A 20,963-nucleotide genomic window follows, 5' to 3' on the forward strand; every position below is an offset into this window, starting at 1 on the left:
AATGGATGTTACCTCTTGGCAGGAGTATTTATAGCAAGATAAGTGTATTTAAGGAAAGATGCACCACACATCCTTTTCCCACTTGGTGCACCAGCACATTTGAAGATAACAAAAATTATATCATTGCAACTGGCACTTGCGAATACATTTTGTATCATTCAATAAGCAAGTACTGATTTCATATTTTTTGATTTGAACAAGTATGACATGTTGCTTCTTTGTTAATCATTCAATTTAGTTGTAAACATACACAGGAAAATGCAGAAAATTGGGCCATTAAACCAAAATAGTACTGTGCTCAACTATAGTAAAGACTGGTTTGGTATTCTAGTTGTTCAAGTTACATTACCAAATTGGTGTTCTATGAAGAGACAATGAACAATGAATGGCAATTTTGAAATTTCTAACCAGTTAATTACTAAAACTATTGCACACACACATATTTGGATTTCATAGCATCTGAGATGGTCTTTTAGTGCTTTGCATATCTTCAAAATGCTGTTTTCTTTACTCATTTTGCACCTAATTTTGTATTTTAAGACTTTTTGTTGTTGTTGTTGTTAAAGATCTCCTTATCAATCAAGCAAGCTCCAGGCTCCACCAAGCTACTTCTGCTTCCTGTACAAGGTCGAAACAGATGAGCAAAGGCTGGTACATTTGCAGGTGAAATAACAATCCAAAAAAACAAAATGGCAGCCAGAATGATTAAAGAAAGAGGGAGATTTTGACATCGTGGCTTAGGGAGTGAGGGTAAGCCCCTGTCTACAAAGGCTGCCTGAGGCAGCCCCAGCCATTGAGGTTATCTGGGGAGTGAGCCAACTATTTCAGGCCTTTTATTTTATTTATATAGAAATAGTGGAGTGCCTTGTCTAAGCTCTGTGTGTGTGTGTGTGTGTGTGTGTGTGTGTGTGTGTGTGTGACACACACAGTGAGAGAGAGAGAGAGAGAGAGAGAGAGAGAGAGAGAGAGAGAATGTGGGTGTGTTCATTTAAAACAAGGGCTTATGAGAGCATTGATTCTAAATGCACTCCACATGGATGCAAATCTGACCACTCTGGCCTGCCATCTGTATGACCTTCAACAGGTAATTTGCTCAAGTAAGTGTGGAGCATCCATATTCTTGCTTGTCTAGTGCACACCTCACGGGGCCAACATAAGGAATACATGAGAAAATGCATCGAAAGTGCTGACAACAATACCTATCCAGAATCAGCACTGGATTCACAGACCTCGAACCTCCTTTTCAAATACCTTCCTTACAGACTGTGATCAAATAAAGATCAATCACGCCAGGATGAGTTCATCTAAAGCCTGAGTCCAGTGGTGGTCACAAGCTTTGGCTGAACAAATTGGTTTGTCTCTATCCTGGTCACACTGCAGTGGAAATTCTGACAGGTCATGCAGTGCTTGCCTGATGGGAGAACATGGCAAGGATATTAAATTAGTCCCAAGTGCAGCGAGGGAGTAATATCATGCATAACCCTCTTGGATGTCTCTGCATGGCCGTGCTGACCAACTTGAAGCACAGCATTTATGCTCTCAGCCAGGTGTCTACGGAATTCTAGGTTTATGCTGAGCAACTTGTATCTACCTGAAAAAAACACAGAAATGCATTACAAACGTAGAACAAACCTCTAAGTGGCTAATTGTCATGGCAATAAAACTGAAATAGATTTGTCACCTGGTTGTAGTACAAGAGTCTAAGTACTGAAACTGGTATTCACGGGTATATATTTAAGAATTTTCTGTCTAACATAATTTTGTTACAGATGAGTAAGAAGTGTAAGAATTTATTAGCATTTCTCATCTTTTTTTATTATTTCTGAAAGGGTAGAGTTATAGAGAGAGGGACAGAGAGAGAAAGAGGGAGATAGCTTCCATTTGCTGTTCCACTCCCTAAATGGCCATAAAAGCTGGATATAGTCCGAAGCCAAAAAGCAGGAGTTTCTTATAGGTGCAGGGTACAGGGGTCCAAGGATTTCCTCCTACTTTCCTCGGCCACAAGTAGGGAGCTGGATCAAAAGTAAAGCATCTGAAAAAAAAAAAAGAAGAAGAAGAAGTAGAGTACCTGAACATGAATTGGCATCCACATGGGATGCCAGAACCCCAGGTAGAGGCTTCACCTACTACCATGATGCTGGTCCCTGCATCTTTATTTTTACAATGCATTTTTTGCACTTGAAGTATTAACTTTGGCCTACCATAACAGTCTGTTAGAAAAGAAACAATGAATCCCAGTATTATCAAAAGGCTTAGAATTCCCCAGCCTTACATTCAATGGCTGTCTGGAGAGTAATGTGTTCATTGTGCAGAGATTTCTTAAAAAAAAAAAAAAACTACTAGCAATGTTTCCTGAAGTTCTTTATTAAGAAATCTCTTCTCAAACACAAAGGAAACTAATAAAAGTGACATAAACCATGTTCAAGCAAAAAGACTAGACAAGAATTGGGTAGTTGTTTTGTTGTTGCTGTTATTTATTTTTAATGTGTGTCACATGCATGTATTGAAGGTAGCATACTCTTCAATGAGGAGTCAGGAAACATGGGTCATGTAAGGTGCATGCCAGGTCTCCTAATCAAAGGCTTGGAGGGGATTCAAAACTTCCATAGAGAAATGAAATTAAAAGATGTTAATTTCGCTACCAACATTTTGAAATCCATGCAATTTTTTTGAACTATTCATTTCCCAAGAATTTTTTCAAGGCGCCTTGTGGGCGCTCAGTATTTTGTGTGATGGATGCCATCTTATCAACCATGCATTTTCAGTGGCAGGTGTTTGACCTATAGCAACACTGGTATCACAGTGCCTGCCTTGGATACCCAGCTCCTCGTTGCCTCCAGCTTCCTGTTGCTGTGAATCCTGGGAGGCAGTAGTGATGTCCCTGCCACCCTGGTGGGAGGCCTGGATGCAGTTACTGGCTCCAGAGTCTGGTCTCCAGCCTGTAGCCATTATGGGAAGGTCAAGTATGAACCCAGTGATGGGAACCTCTGCTCCCTTGCTCTCTTGCTCTCTCTCATGAGTGCCAGCTTTGCCTCTCAAATTTAAAAAGAAAAGTTCATTTTCAGGTCACTGAGCACTTACTGCCCGTAGTGATATAGTTAAAGTATGTTTTGCTAAGTTAGAGGTATAAATAGTAATAATAACCCAGAAAAAGATACTGTAAGAAAAGGAAGGGAGGAAAGAAGGAAGGAAGGAAGAAAAAGACAACTTTAGGTTGAAGAGTGTGGAAATCATACGCGGTCCCTAGTCTTAGCCCAAATTTTATTGTAATGCAGAAAGAGATTAAAAGTTCAATACACAACAGTACATTTTGAAATCTGGAAACACTTGTCTAAACTAGTATCTCAACTAAGAAATCCCAAGAAAGAAAATACAAGTGAAAACTACAGCCACTTCAAATCCAGCAGAGGACTGCTGTGCTCCACCTGTTTCCCCAGAAGAAACAGCCACAAAGTCAGAAGCAGCACAGGCCAGGAGGAGACGGAAAGGCTGGCCAGTTAACCAAACAAAGACCGATAGTTTAAAAGTTCAGTCATTTCATTAGCTATCAGTAAAGCTGTCTCTCTCATAAATTTAAAAAAGAAAAATCTGGCTACTAATGCTACAAAATAGATGAATCGATACGGTAGTGAGAACCCTTTTCAACTGAAGAGGGATCATTAAAAAGAATCCATAAAGAATCTGGACTGCAAAATACACAGCCTTGCATATTGTATCAGGACTCCATGATTATTAGTGACATTCTCTCTCCCAGCAGGAAAAAAAAAGTGTGGGTGTGGACGAGCACAGGGCAAAGTCAGGATGCATAGCCATTTCTTCAGGCTACATGGTAGGTTCCAAGCACGGGCAGTCATATGCAGGTATGGCAGGAATGAGGGCTCCTCAGGGAGACACTGAGGCTGTCCCAGGACTAGGGAAGATTCAGCAACTGCACAGTGTTGCAGCAGAGGGAGAAGGTAAAAGGCAGCTGATGGTTGAAGCTTCAGCTGCCTTTATCTTCCTCTCACTCTGAAGAGAGCGAATCCCAGGAGAGCCCACACATACAACAGAAAACATCTGGCTGGGTATTCTGAGAGTGGGAGCAGGAGCAAAGCCTGTTCCAGCAGCTGCAGTTTTCTGCAGGTAAGAGGCTGAGGATCCAGGAAATAGCCTGGCCCACTCTGGGAGAAATAGTCTGACCTCCAATGACCATGTGACCCTTGATGGTCAGGAGCTGAATAACCCTTGGCAAAAGCACTCACTGGTCTTCCAAAGAGATCCCATTCCACCGTATTCCTGCTTCCAGGAACAAACATCCTACCCAAGCCATACTTCCGATAAACCTATTTTTATTAATGCTCCATCAACGTAGTACACCAGTAGGGGAGATTTGTGGAAGTGGGATTTCTACTGGTATAACAGTGCTGGCAAATGCTGGTAACTGATTTAACAACTGGTTCTGTAGGAGAAAAGCCTCCACTGTACATTTGGCATTTTGGTAGTATAAATGTTCCCACCATGATTACCCATGTAAAGCCATTGTGTGCTGTGTTGGGCAGAGAAGCACAGGTCAGGTCCAACATGCCACCGTGTGATGATCTCTGCCATGTTGCTGTCTGTCTTCCCAGCATAGGCATGCATGCTGTGTGATCTCCAATCCCACACCACCCTCAACCAAATCCGAGGCACCAAATACAATTTATCTTTTGCTTTCCTGAAAATTAGCCAGCTTCTTGTTGGCACACTGACATTTCGCTGCTTAATAATATCCTTTGCCATTGGAATGGAATTCCATCATTTAAAATCACTTAAAGAGCTATTTAGGTGAAAATATAGATAAATGTATATGAGAAGGAGCCAAAGAAAATGCAATGCAGACATCTATTAAGATGACATAAAATGGACCAGAAAAAAAAAACCCTCTGCTTCTAAAAAGCTGGAGACAAACCTGGACTCCATTCCACTATTTTCCCAGAGCTAGAAAGAAAGTAACTAGTTCATAAATTCCATCAGGAGCTTGGGGATTTTTGATGTAATGAGTTTTACAGTTTCAGAGGAGAATGCTTTGCTAATAATTATGTAACAGTAATTAAATCTGAAAAAGGCTGTACTCTAACTATGTTGATTTATTGCAGCTCCTACAAAGTACTCCTCCAGCGTGCATTGGAGTGTGTGCTGCCTCCCTCCAGTTTTCTTTAAATTCTCACAGAGCACTGGGTCACAGATGGTCTGAGCTGCTATATTTTCCCTATTAAATTCCTAATAATCTTTTTCTGAGGCTGAGTCATGGAAGCCTGGGGATTTCTCATTTTAATTAGAAGGTTTAAGGAGCTAACTCTGTTTGAAATGTTCTCCTAGGAGGGATGGGTGCAGGTGATCCCATTCAGAAGGATGACACAGTACCATGGCCAGGGCCACATTTCCATATTAGATTGTGGCAGGTTTGGCTCAATTCCTGTTTCTGAGGTTGATGATGCATTGTCTGAATTTGGAGAATCAACTTTGGAGAATAAGGTTATTTGGGAATTATTCTTTTTAGGGGACATATTTTAGCAGTTGGTTCCCAACCCTCCTTTGCATATAGAGCAGTGATTCAGAAATATGAATTATTTATTATTCCAAAATAAGTTTCAGACCTATCAATCTAAGCCATTGTCACCGGGAAACAGATATGTCCTTCTTCATGTCTCTAGTTTTCTTCCATTCATCTCCTCAGACTTAATTTTTAAATCTGTAAAATTTCAGGTTAGCTTCACACTAAATCAGTTGGGTTTAGTTTTAGTAGCAGAAAAGTGTAAAATGTGTATAATGGACAGGACAAGATGTTTAGACTCCTATCTAGAATTCGGGGATAGTCAGAGAACAGCATTCCGGATAAGCCACACAGACAAAATAAGATTACTGTTTAGAGTTTCTCATTGAGTTGGATCATTTGTAGCAAACCTGTTTTGTATAATGTGGTGTGCAGTGCTAGACACATTTCCCTTGGTATTATAACCTGCAAAAAAGAAAATGCTTCTTCTAAGACAGCTGTTCAAGTTTCAGCTCCCCCCAGAAACAGAGCTGGTTTCTCTGCTTTTGTGAAATAATGAGCGTCTCATGCTTTGAATGGGGCACGATGCACAGAGCAAGTCAAACTCAACTGCCACTACCTTTGTAGCCCCCTGTAGTTTTAACACACACACACGTTTCCCAGCTGGCAGCAACTGCATTGTATAAACCCAGAAACAATGAGCAGCAGCTCAATGGTATCCTTTCAAAAGTAGATTTTGTATACATAGAAGGCTGGCTTTCAGCTTATTATAAAAACATTTTTACCTTTCTCATCCAAGTGGCACTATGCTTTCTATTTGTCTTATTCTCTGCCCCTTGACATTCAGTTAATTGAGTCATGTCAATGTTTGTGAAGTCTTCTCACTCATCATTACTTGTCTTCAATGAGAATTTCCATTTTGAAATTTGTGCAAAATTTTTCATGATATTCATTCTGCATGATTTTTAAGACTCTGCATATATATAAATTTCAAAAATTTTCCACTAACAAAAATATATATATGTTTTTTAGATGATACATTTTTTACTAATTATGTTGTATTTTGTGACACAGTTTCATAATATATTTTAATTCTTCCTTTCCACCAATATTTTGAAACCATCTCATATAAACATATTTATATTTATGTTCTATATAGAGAATAGAAATGGAAAATAGAAGTAAATATTAATGTTTCTCATTGTTAGAATGCATCATTGATCATGCATATCAGGAAAATTAAACTGAGAATGGAAACATTAGTTGTCATGCTAAATTCTGGGTTGTAGTGTATGGTTTGAAAGGCAAAAACATGTAGCTTAAGCATGTTTCACTGAAAAAGAAAAATTTAATGGCATGTTGGAATTGTTAACCTATAAAAACAAATGTTTTCTATGATACCTCTGGCTCAGGCTGAGGTTTCTAGAATGCGCTGATTCTAGTCATGTGTTTAGTGATTCCATTTGTGAAATGGGTGGACGAGTGGCTGAGGACTGCCAGACTACCCCTGCTTAAACAGGGTGACCTATGTGGTGGGTGCAGATCAGACCCCGCCAGCCAGGAGAATGCTGCCCCAACCCACTGCTGTGTGAGAACTCCAACCATGTGCCCTATCCAAAGGCCATATTTAAGAAAGGGGCAGTCTGACACCACATGTAAAACAGCTGCATAGGAAACGAGATCCAGTGTGAAGCTGTCAAAATAAAATGAACATAGATCTACAGAACTGGAAGGAATCTCATGTTGTTCCTGTTTATGCAAGTTCTCAAATTCAAAGTAAGTTCCTGTGAAAATTCCACATCTCCTCATGGAAATAACAGAACGTATGGTCAAGGGAAGAGTTAAAGGCCCTCAGATGGCCACAAGTTTCTTGAAGGAGTTAAACAAGAAAATGCTGCAGCCTTCTGATTAATGGCCAGGGAGAGGCCAAGCTGCTGTGCCTACCTCAGCAGTACACGGCTGGTGCAGCAGGGTGATAGCTAATAACTAATCTTTGACACAAGAATTAAGTCATTTTGTAAGAAAGCAGATCATTAGAAACCAAATTGAATTATAAGTAATACTATCTCTGTGGAGGATTGTAAATTAATTGGTTTTTAACAATAACATTTCTGTATTTTATTAAAGCAGCGTAAGAATTTGGTGAAGAAACAAATGTAGCAGATAAACAGGCCAGGTGCTGGCGATGCAAATGAAATAGATGACAGATGGTGAGTAGCACGCGCGCTCACTGTGTGTGTATAATGGATAGAGGGTAATCAAATTCCTTTGTGAATTGGGGACTTTCTTTACATTAGGAACTTTAACACTGGCTCTCCTGCGTGCCACTCCAGCCCCGTCCCTCTGCAGGCTTGTATGCACAAACGAACTCTTCCCTGACTCCAACCCACGTTACTATCAGGGAGATGGGCTATTACTCTATTTACAAAATACCCCACACAAATATCATTCCACCAACCCAACTTGTATACACTAAACAGCAGATTTGTCGGATGAGAAACCCTCGCTAAGGAAACAAAGCAACTTGCTTAGAAGAAAGATGATTGCTTTTGCAAGAAAAGTAATACTTGGAAGGAAAGGCCAGGCCTGGGAGTGGGTGGAGTGGGGAAGAATTACTTCTGGCTCATATCAGTGGATTTTCCAGCAGCATCTTTCCAAGAGTCAGAGCATAATTCCAAAGTATGGTTATAGGCTCTCCACGCGCTAAGAAAATGCTGATGTGAGTCAATGCCTACATTAATAGGTTGTTCTCCTGTGTGAGCTAGTTTATCTCCTCCCCGTTCCGATACCAAAGAGATTAGTTTATTTTGCTGTCCCTCCCAATAAAGGAAAAAACTGTACCCAGCAAACTGAAGAATATCCCACATGAAATTCTGAAGACAGAAAGAAAGAAAAACTACGCTCAGGGCTATACTACAGAAACTATTCTTGGAATTGTGTTATAAGAAGCTACTTTGAAAAGTTGATGTGAAATGAAATAATTGGCTTGTTTGGGTACAAAACAAATTCCGAAATCCATGCAGTACTTTCAAAATATTGCATATTAAAATTGATATTTCCAGTTCTATATTGTTATCTTGGCCACGTTCCATCTTTTTCTGTAATTTTTATTTATAAACAAGTGAGAAAGAGAAAGAGTTCTTGTCCTCTGGTTCTCCAAAATGCCCATGATGCCTGGAGCTGAGCCGGATGGAAGTTGGGAAGCAGGAAACAGTCCAGGTCTCCTATGTAGGTGGCAGCGACCCAACTACTTTAGCCGTCACCTGCTGCTTCCCACGTGCACATTAACAGGAAGCTGGAATCAGTAGCTAGAGGCACTCTAATATGGGATATGAGCATCTCAACTGGCAAGTTTATCGCAGAGTCAAACACCCACTTCCTATTTTATGTGGAAAGCTTCCTTTCTCTAACCTTCTTTCACTTGGACTTAAAATTCTGAAGTTATCCTCATCTTCACTGTTTTCTTTAGACTTTTCATGCAAAGGGTAATAAAATCTGTAGATTTTTTTTTTCATGTTATCACCTCTGCGTCCCCAGCCCATTTCTGATTCATTGAGGCTGGGTTATTCCATCAATCCCCCTGCCTCTATTATCTCCCATCTCCAGATTTCCTTGCTGAGGAGGCTTCCTCCACATTGCTCTCAAGGCCCTATCCTTCCTGCTGCAACCCTGATTGGCCCAGGGACTTCTCCAGCCAGATTCATTTCCTCAAAGCTTTTCTGCACTCCATAGGATATGCAGGGTGGGGCCTCCTGTAGCTTACATAGCCCCATGTTCATTTCATATCCATCTGCTGTACCCTTGCAGCCAGCCTGGTGGCTGAACCTCATACAGTTGAAGAGAAATCTGCATTCTCCACCATTTGCCCCGTGTCTTCTTCTCTGGCGGACTCACCTGTGCTCCTGGAGTCAGCCCCACTGTTCTGGAAGCCCTCTCAGATGGTGATTGCCCATAGCTGTGCCTATCCATCCACTCTGTCACTTCCTGGTTCTTTTAGGATCTTGTACCTGTTTTCTTACTATGTGGAAGGTACGAGGAAAAGAAGCCTCTAGCATTCTCATTCTTCAGGAATCTTTACCATCCTGTTGTTAGATCACAACCCATTTTCCCACACCCTGGGTATTTGGGTCCCCCCAGCTTCTGCTCTGACAAATGCCTGCCTGTACTTCCAACTGGATACCTTCCATTAGGTAATTCCATCTGGGGCTCAGCCGTGAGTGGTGGCATCACCTTTGCTTCCACAATGAGGAGCTTCTTCACCTAATCTGTCGTTAAGAGCCTAATGAATGCTGACCAACATGTTTTTAGTGGCAAATACATTTCTCTATCTTTTCCAGGCCATGGAAGAAATCTACCAGATCACTAAAAAGTAAATTTTCTTCACAGTTTCTTATTAAACATGTGTTTATGTTATACCTACCAGAACATGTCTGAAGCCAGGTCCTCAGTTGGGCTCCAGGAAGTTTAAAATGGCATTTGCATTGCAGGATTCTGTTCTCAAGGCAGCACAAAGTCCTAGAATTTTGTCTGGTGCTACTAATTTTGTGTTGACTCCTCCTCGGGGAATACGATGCTGTTGGACTGTTTTTGATTTCCTATTAGATGGCATTAAAGGAAGTATATTATATCCTGAACCTAAAAGGATCAGCTTTTTAATAAACCAAATTGACCTTTCTGCTTTTTTCCCAAGGGAACTGGGGTCCACCCCCTTGCCTTGAAGCCCCCTGTCTTCCGTGGCAACAAATTGATTTTGCGACTGTTTTGTTTGGCCTTTTTGCATGACAACCACATATATGGTGGAGAATAATGACCTAAATTCATACTCCTGGGCAACTGGGTATAGCCAGATGAGACAATAAATATAATTTGTTGAATTAACGGAGGTAGCTCCTGTTCTGCTGGGTGAGTGTTCAGCTTCAACATCTTGGCAAAGAGATGATGTCACCAGCATTGTGAGGCAAGGGACAGACCACCTGTTAAGCAAACAGTTATAAGTCAGAGCCAAGAGTCCTGCATTTGTAAATGTCCCCCTGAATGATCCTAATTTCAACTGGGAGTATATTGCTTTCCACACAAAACTTGTTATGACTGAAGCTCTATGCTAAGGAAAACCAAATATTTAATTCTCTTGTCCCCGCCAGGAATCCTGAGTTTATTATGGTACATAGACAGAATGGACAACTCATTTTTATTACCCAAAAATGATTCTAATCCTAACTATTCTTTAGCATGGGCAAATGAATCTTATAAGTATTCTAAATGAGAGAGATGTGGCATCGTTGCTTGCATAAGGCTGTCTGAGAGTAGCTAACATGTGGGGAACTAAAGGAGTGAACTGATTATTTTGAACCTTTTATGTGACTGGTCAAAGCCTAGAAGTAATGCCCAGCATTAGCACCTTGAGCTCTTGCTGAAAATTAAATTTACTTATGTCACTTAGATGTCCTCCCTCTGCAACAATTTTGGCCTTTCCTTTGCACAGGAGAAATTCTGCCACTGAGTTCCAAAGCCTCGCCTTGCTAATGCATCTGTAAACAGCTGCAGCTCCCTGCTCAATATTGGCTGCAGCTGCCATAATGCCCCAGAAGGACAGCCAAATGGAGAGAGTTCCCCTTAATTGCCTTGCCACCCCCGATTGAATTTATGTTTTGTTTTTAAGTAACATTTTGTTGCATTTGCATTACTGAAATTACCAGGTTACAGTAAACTATAATCCCAAATCAATGTCCCCCTAAAGAAAGCAGACGTGAACTTTATCACCAACAACAAATTCAATTTTCACATTACCTACTGACAAAGAAGCTTGTGCCAACAACACTTGCGGATTCCTGAGAAGTTCGCCAAACAGGAGGAAAATCACAAATCTTGGGTTTTAATGTCTCAGAACTTTACTTTCTGTTTAACTATTACTTTTCACCTTCAGGTGAAAACTAGTCTACCTATTTTGGTTTGGTTTCTAAAATCACAGAGGATAATACAGAAAGATAATCCCAATTCAATCTCTCACGCATTGCTTGTTGGGACTATAACATGATATTGCCACTGTAGGAAACACTTCGGTAGTTTCTCCAGAAGGAAACTTGGAATTGCCATATGATCAACCAATTCCCCTCCTAGAAGCATGTACCCCAAAGAACCAGAAACAGAGACTCAAATACTTGAATACCAATGTTCATAGCAACATCATGCACAATAGTTCACAACAACCAAAAAGTAGAAATAGCCCATGTATCCATCAATGGATGAATGGAAACATGAAATGTGGTAGGTATAAAAATACAATGGATATATTACCTAATCACAAAAAATGAAGGAAGTGGTGATTTTCTGACACAGATGAACTTTAAGAAAGTTTTTCCATGGGAAATAAGACATCCATGAAAATAACAAGCAATATGAGATTCACCTAATTTGAGCATCTAGAATAAGCAAATTCATAGTCAGTGACTTAAGTATGACCTTCTCTTCCCACTACCCCACCACCAAAACCTGTAGAGTTTCATTTTAAGTCTGTGCCATGGTATTAAAAATGTGGAAGCCTAATCTGACTGTGTCATTTAGAGGGGAGGACATGGGCAAGTGATTAGTTAGAGTGGGTCCTTGTGAGCAGAGCTTTTATAAGAAGCACAGAGACCATACACATGTGGAAAGAGTCCCTTGCTCCCACTATGATGGGATGCAGCCAAAACCTGCATCCAGTTATCTGAACTTTAAACCACAAGCCACAAGAAACCTTTTTTCATTATAAGGTGGCCTCCCCCAGATATTATGAGTAGCTGGAAAGCTGACTAGTACAGACAGGTTAGGGGTTACTAAGGGATGAAGAGGGGTAGGAAGAGGAGGCAATTGCTTCCAGTGATGGCTGGAAAAGGGATGGACATAGACAGTGGTGATGGCTACACAGCATTCTGATTGTACCCAATGGCAATGATTTGTGCACCTCCAAGTGGTTTAAATGGTAAACTTTGTTATGTATAGTTTATCACAATGAAAATACTATTCTAATCTAGAGGTTATTATGAATGTTAATATGAAATTTGATAAATGGATAAATAAAGTGGTTCAAGTGTCAGTTTCAAGACAACAACGTATTTTTACCCTGAAATTTCTAAAATCTTATCAAATATACTACAAGAAACAACACTCAACTCTATATTCCAGCTGCATTTTTTCCTAAGATTTATTTATTTTTATTTGAAAAGCAGAACAGAGAGAAGGAGAGACAGTGCAAGATCTTCCATCTGCTGGCTCACTCCCCAAATGATCACTATGCATGGAGCTGAGCTGATCCAAAGCCAGGAGCCAGGAACTTCTCTGAGTCGCCTAAGCAAGTGCAGGGTCCCAAGGTTTTGGTCCATCCTGCACTGCTTTCCCAGGCAACAAGCAGGCATTGAATGGGAAGTAGAACAGTCAAGACATGAGTTAACATCCCATATGATAGACCAGCACTTACAGGCTGAAGATTAACCAGTTGAGCCATTGTGCTGCTTCATCTCCATCCCAGCTCCACTTAGGATTCTTCCAATGTCAGCTTCCTGTTAATGTGCACTGTGGGAGGCAATACTGATGGCTCAACTGTTTGGGTTCCTGCCACTCATGGCCAAGGCCAGAGTGAGTTGCAGGTCCCGACTTTGGCCTGGGCTAGGCCCAGCTATTCAGGGAATTTGGGGAGTGAAAGGTGGAAGGTCTCTCTATGTATCTTTGACATTCTTTGTCTTTTTCTCTTTCTATCTTTCTCCCTCCTTCTTCTCTCTCTCCCTCCTTCTCTCTCTCCCTCCTTCTCTCCATCTTTCGAATACATTAAAAAATATTTAAGTATATAAAATAATTATTTTATGCCTCTCACATAAAAAAGAGAGAATGAAAAAATCCCTTTGTTTCTATTTAATAGTGGATGACCTTGACCTATGATACCTCAGGGAAAAAAGGCAAGAAAAATAATTCTTCCAGAAAACAAGATTTTCACTCATTCTCACTTCACCGTATTTCATGCCTGGGGTTTGGGAGCAGGAGTCTAAAACTTAAGGAAGTTAAAAGTGATTGCATGAGCTGCACTCTCCTGCCACCTAAAATGGGCACCCCATCTGTGAAGATGGTCATTTTCCTGGTCAGTCCACTGTTGTAAAGTGGTTTGATAGTAATAGTTATTGATTAAATCAGCTTCTCAAACTTTGATGGCCTCAGAGTCAGCCCCAGGGGGTTGTTAGAAAATGGATCCATGGGGTCCATCCCCAGCTGTTTCTCAGAAACTCAGGAAACAGGAAGAGGAAAAGGACCTCAAATCAGTGTCCAGGAGGATATTGAAGTGGTTGATCCAGATACCACGTGACAACAACTCTCCCTTGAGAAGTAGGCACAGAACAAGGATGACAGGCAAAAGCCAAATGACAACACAGACTCTGTAGATCAATCTACGTATGAGCATGACACGAGTGATACACAATTCCCCCCATGGGCAAGAGATTGACTACTTCCTTTCCACTTACAGGCTAAACATAGGATATTTCTGGTCCTATTTGTTTTTTTTAAGATTTTTTTTTTTTTGCAGAGTCAGATATATATATACAGAGAGGAGGAGAGACAGAGATAAATATCTTCCATCCATTGATTCTCTCCCCAAGTGATCGCAATGGCTGGTGCTGAGCCGATCTGAAGCCAGGAGCCCAGATCCCTTTCCGGGTCTCCCACACGGGTGCAGGGTCCCAAGGCTTTGGGCCGTCCTTGACTGCTTTCCCAGACCACAGGTAGGGAGCTGGAAGGAAAGCAAGCGGAGCTGGTGGGATTAGAACTGGTGCCCATATGGGATCCTGGCGCGTTCAAGGCAAGGACTTCAGCCACTAGGCCACCTATTCCGTTTTTATTTCCATTATTCTCTTAACTGTCTTTTTGAAAAACAGTATTTTATATGTGCTAAACAATATATGTACTCTCTGTCTCTCCCCCACCCCTGTAATCCTGCTTTTCAAATAGATAGATATTTTCAAGAAAAAAATAGACATAGCCTGAACATAAATTACATGGAAAAGAGGACAAATACCTGTGGTTCCACTTCCCTGCTGAAATGCCCACAATGTAACCAGCAACTCGAATCCTCACCACTCGTATCCATTCTTCTAGTCTGCTGCTGGTCCCCAATTCAGACATAACCATGATAATAACTTTATGTTTATTATTTACTTCCTCATGGGCACGCTCAAGATTTAAGTGACTGTCACAATTCCACATGCAGATTTGAAATACTGTTTCTGCCCAGGATTTCCTTCTGGGCACAACCCAGGAAATTTACCTATTTCTCTGAAGCCTGAACCCAAAAAGAATTTAGTTTTAAAATCAGGAAAATGGGGAACATATTACCATTAGTCCTGCTAAATAGTACTCTGAAGAACTGAAGATGGGTTCGCCCTAGAGTGGGTACCGGTTTGAAGGGATCTTCTGGTGTTTGTTGAGTTAGAAACAAAAACAGAAGCGGAAAGAGCTGACAGGTGCAATGGACAGTTAAGGTTAGCTAGCCTAGAAACTGACATTGGCTTTGTGAAGAGAATTAGTATCTAATGAAGTCAACTTTGTTTCAAGAGGTTGACATGGTTCTAAGTCTGGTCCTGTTTGGTTTTGTTTGTTTTTGGTTTTTTAAGATTATTTTTATTTGAAGGGCAGATTTACAGAGAAGGAGAGAAAGATTTCTGTTTTAACAGAAAGCATCGCTGCAAATACAAAAGGTACACATGAGTTTCTAAACAGTATACTTTGTATAAAACTTCTGAATGGTGTTTCAAGGAATCCACATTTTTTTGGTTGCTAAATAAATCCTTAAATGGACAATTTCAGTGCATGATCCTCTGAAGTGCCAAAGATCCAAATGTTACATTGTCCAGATACTATCCTGTTACTTTTCATTGTTTGTTATTTACTGTAGGCAATAATTCCTCACAAACACTAGTATACTAAGTAAATTTTATTCACTAAACAGATTTTGTAGATATCAGAAGTATTTTCAGAATAACTTATTTCAGCAATTTCTGAGAATTCCTGGAAATTCTGATTTGTCATTTCTGTATCTCAGCAATATGAAGGAATTCAAAAGCAGTAAGAAAGTGGGTTTTCTCAGCATGTTATAATTACAAAACATGTCAATATTCTTGGATAATTGCACTTTTTCATCTAAATGCAACATACTGATAAGTAAATATTCTATAAAGACATTTGGGGCTTTTCCCCACTTGTAGCTATGATTGGAAGCCTTGATACTATGTTTGCTTCGGCAGCACATATACTAAAATTGGAAAGCCTTGATATAAGTAACTTTCTGGTGAATGTTTCTTCCTGCATTTGTGCAAGAGTGGATTTCTCTGTGGAATATAACTTTTTAGTAAAGCACCAAATTGATCTCTGCACTGATTCCACACATCCTTCTGTTACCATTGTAGAAGAAGCCATATGACTGCATCCTTTCTGATGTTTGGTGATGTTATGCATCTCAGTTTTGCCAACCAATTTGGTGAACACCATCTCATCGTGACACTAATTTGCATTTCTCCTGTGACTCATGAGGCCAAACATCCCATGTCTTTGCATACCAGATTATTTTTCATTCTTATAAAATATTTTCCCCATTTTTGAATGGAAATGTACACATACAGTACAACTTGGTGAATTAAAGGAGTTTCAAAATTTCAGTCGATAACTTGTCTTTTTACTTTACAGAATTTGTGAATGACTTTTTAACTTCAAAGTAGATAATACTTTTAAAAGATCATTCAAGTCTTTGGGTAAAGAGATCATTTAAATGTTCTCTTCTAGATTTTTTTCTTTATTGTGTCATTCAGATATAAGTCTGGTAACAGACTTTAGTACATGGCATGAAACAAAATTTATCTTCATTGTCTCCAAAAGAGAATTTGCTGCTAATTTATGTAATTTGTGTGCTTGAAAGGTAAAGAGAGAATGGAAGCAAGTAAGAGACATGCTACAAATTCCTGTAGCAATCACAGCTTGGCTAGGCTGAATCCAGGAGCTGGAAAAGCCGCCCAGGTCTCCCACTTGGTGTAAGGGATCCACCTATTGCTCCAAGACCTGCTGACTGCCAAGGTGTGCCTGAGCAGGAGCTTGAATTGGGAGCACATTAAAACACAGACAATCCAGGAAGGAATATGGGCATCCCAAGCAGTGTCTTAACCACTGTACCAAATGCCTGCCCCCATTTCATTGTGTGTGTGTGTGAGTTTGTGTGCAAAAAACTGATCATTCCTCTACCATATATTGAATATTCTCTCCTTTTATGAACATCTAAAATATTCTTTGGCCATATATTGAGATTCCATGGCCTATTTCTGGGTTTCCTCTTCAACCAAGTCATCGGCTTGTCCACCCCTGTCTATACTGCTTAATTAGACAGCTGCTTGCAATGAGGGAATCTCAACTGAACTTGAGCTGTGGTTATGCAACAAGGTGGAGGAATCCACCATGGTGGGAGGGTTTGGGGAGGGGTGGGAGAACCCAAGTATCTATGTAACTGTCACATAATACAATGTAATTAATAAAGTTAAATAATAAATAATTTTAAAAAAAAAGCATTGCTGGGCCCGGCACAGTAGCCTAGAGGCTAACATCCTTGCCTTGCACACACCAGGATACCATAGGGGCACTGGTTTGTGTCCCGGTGGCCCCATTTTCCATCCAGCTCTCTGCCTGTGGTCTGGAAAAGTAGTCGAGGATGGCCCAAAGCCTTGGGACCCTGCACCCGTGTGGGAGACCCAGAAGAGGCCCTGGGCTCCTAGCTTCAGATCAGCACAGCTCTGACCATTGTGGCCTCTTGGGGAGTGGATGGAAGATTTTCCTCTCTGTCTTGCCTTCTCTCTGTATATCTGATTTTCCAATGGGGAAAAAAAAAGCGTAAGTATCAGAAACAGCAGAGTTTCCTCCTATCTGTTCCTCTATAATGTCTTAACCCTGTTTGATTTTACAGTCTTGCATATAAACTTAAGGTCAGCTTGTTAGGTTCCATGAAAAATCCTCTTAAGAATTTGATGGTGTGTTTACAAATTTACTGATTTTACTTGGAAAGAATTAACATCTCTAAAATACTCATGCTGAATCATCCTCTCATCCTATCATGGACAACCTTACCATATACTTAACCTTGGTCAGTGTTTCTTACTGCTCTGTAATTTTTCTCCACATGGCTCTTGTATACATTATGCTAGGTTTATGGTCAAGTATTGTACATTTTGTTGTTGTTATTGTAAATAATTATTTTGTCTTTAAACATATGGAGTAACTGTGGTTGGAACTCGTTATATTTGAATTTTCCTCTTGGGAAAACAAGCTGCCTTGTAGGGGCTTCCTATGGTGCAGCCAAAGCAAGGAAAAGAGGGAGGAACTGACGCTATCAGATGCCAGTGAGTGAGCCTGTGAAAGGACCCTGCCTGATTCACTTTGGAGGGTACTGCACCTGCTGAGAGACCCTGAGCTGGAGGACTTAGCTGAACTATTCTGGACTCCCTGCCTAGAGGAGCTATGGGCCAGAAAGTATTTGTTGATTCAAGCTGCTAAGCTTTTGAGCTTTTGGTCATGCAGCCATAGAAAACTGCTATATATATATGATGAAAAAAAAGCTAAATAAACAACACTTCTAGGGGCATTTTGGAAAGCACAACTGCAGTTACTGCTTCCAATAAGGACCTAGTTAACCCTTCCTATTTCAGGGGTTAATCACTTGGGTAGGAGCGGAAAGTCTACTTGGTAATCAGAGAGGATCGATAAATATTAGGAGACAGCAAGCTACCACTCTGCAAGAAAACAATCTATTAACTTATAATTAAATCATTTCACATTTATAAGGCACCTGCAACTTGGGCGGCAATGTTTTAGATGGCAGAATGAAAACAACATAATTAAAAGATAGCCCCTGCCGGTTATTGAACTAGAGTCTATCGATGCATAAACCACTCACTGAGATTATGCAAGGCAGGTTTTGGAGCCATTTTCATTCTTCCAGACCATCTGGATACCTCACTCTGAAACTCCAAATGGACAACACAGCTTCTAAAATTTAGTTAGCTTAGTTCTAGAAATTAGTTTATATAATAGGAAAAGCTGCAATTAAATACCCACATCTGGCAATATCTCCGTAAGATGATGGCATACGCAGAGCTGTAAGGGAATCCATTTCCCAACTTCTCTTAAAAATAACCGTGAACTCATAAATAGGAGAACATCTGCAGCAGCCATTAATTAACAAATATTAACTGTGCACCTACTGCGTGCTCGGGACTGTGTTACTCTCAGTATAACAGAGACGTATGACCTAGACCTGGTCCTTACACCCCCGCCCACCTAAATTTATCCCATAGCAGAAGATGTACAATTCAATTACACCTGCAGATTATGATGGGGGCAATGAAGTGAAAGAATAGGATGGGGAGGATTGCTTTACCTGAGGGAATTTATTTTAAGCTGTGGACTGAAGGAAGAAGAGAATTGAGATTATTTCCAGTGCAGGCGGCAACTCTCCCAAAGGCCTTGAGATGAGGGATTTGGTCCTAAAAAGAAATAAAAACAACCAACCAACAAAAAAAAAACAAAACACACCACAGTGCAGTTGGAGACCGAGGAGGAACGAGATGGAGGAGAAGGGACAGTACTGCAGCCAGTGCTGAATGTTGTGATCTACCTGACATGCAATAAGAAACTTCTGAAAAGAGGAAGTTGGCCTGATTTATAGTCACTAGGCTATTCTAGTTAACAGGCTGGGAGAAACAGCAGCGGATGCAGAGGCTGATCCTGCATTTCGAGGCAAACTGTCTCCCAGGTGTGCCCGTGGGGATACCATCCCTTCACTCCCATCATGTTCCACTTCAGGTTCTTTTCTTCCACATCCTGAGTGAATGTACAGGGCTCGTCTTCCAATGTACTACTGCAATTTCCTGAAGTACCCAATTCTCTGCCTCTGTTGCAACTTAAAATTTTGCAACTGTGTTTTCCATCTTAGCATGTTCTTTCCGAATTTCAGAATTGCTTTTTCTTCACATCTAATTTATCTGATTTCATCCGTAACAATAGATCTTTTAAGAACAATATTCTTGGTATTTTTCTTTGCTTACAAAAAGCAATACATGTTTGCATTGAGAAAAATAAAAAGTACAGATAAAGAAAAAGAAGAAAACAAAAACCTGGTTTTAATTGCACACTTCAAAGATAATCAGAGTTTGCATATGGGATGGTAGGTTTAGCGCCCTTTTTTTGTTTATCTTCTTTCTTGTAAAGTTCATCACAAAAACACTCCATGTGAAAGTTCATCTCCAATTTTTAAAACTGTATAAAATTTGTGTGTACAAGTACAAAGGACCATTTCAAGAAGGATATTTTTTTTCCTTAAAATATTGTTTTCCAGAAATATTTCCCTTCTTTTTATATTATGCTTACAGAATTCTATTATATACTATTTCAAGCTGTATAAACACAGACTACTCTCACCAATCCAACAGTATTCATTACCCAGGTTTAGCAATCGTTGGTGTTTTATGGTGCTTGCTTTAAACTTTCTAAATCAAGCTATCCTTGTTCATTCTGCAGAATTTTTGATTGACACATAATCTATAGGACATGATGTGATCCTTTAATATAACATAAACAGCCTGTAATGAGCAAATCAGAATAATTAGCACTTCCCTCTTCTTAAACAGTGATCATGTATTTATGAAACTTTAAGCTCTGCTTCTAGTTCTTTTTTGTCATAATTTGAAAGGAAGAATTACAGAGATAAAGAGAGATAGCGGGAATCTTCCATCCCTTGGTTCACGTCCCAAAACGGGCATAACAAACCATGCTGGAGCAGAGGGAAGCTAGGAGCCAGTAACTTAACCCAGGTTACCCACGATACTTGGTACCCATGTAGGAGATGCAGAGAAACCTCCAGGCTATTGGTTTTGGATTAGCTCAGCTCCAGCAGTTGTGGCCACGTGGCGAGTGAGCCAGTAGATGGAAGATCTTTGTCTCTATCTCTCCTCTCTGTAAATCTGACTTTTCAATGAACTAAATGAAACTTTAAAAAAAAAAAATTTTGTCTGTATCAGAGATATGCCATTACAATCAATAATGCTTTGAATTTTATAAACCAACAATGAGAGACAGAGGAATTCACATAAAACATTCAAGGGTCTCCCACTGCTTTTAACATGAAAGTAGAAGGCCCGTCGCAGTGGCCTAGTGCTTAAAGTCCTCACTTTGAAAGTGCCAGGATCCCATATGGGTGCTGGTTCTAATCCCAGTGGCCCTGCTTCTCATCCAGCTCCTGGCTTATGACCTTGGAAAACAGTCAAAGACAGCGCAAAGCTTTGGGACCCTGCACCAATGTGTGAGACCTGTAGGAGGTTCTTGGCTCCTGGCTTCGGATCGGCATAGCACCGGCCGTTGCGGTCACTTGAGGAGTGAATCAGTGGAGGGAAGATCTTCC

This window comes from Ochotona princeps, chromosome 20, assembly GCF_030435755.1.
Source record: "Ochotona princeps isolate mOchPri1 chromosome 20, mOchPri1.hap1, whole genome shotgun sequence".
Classification (NCBI taxonomy): Eukaryota; Metazoa; Chordata; class Mammalia; order Lagomorpha; family Ochotonidae; genus Ochotona; species Ochotona princeps.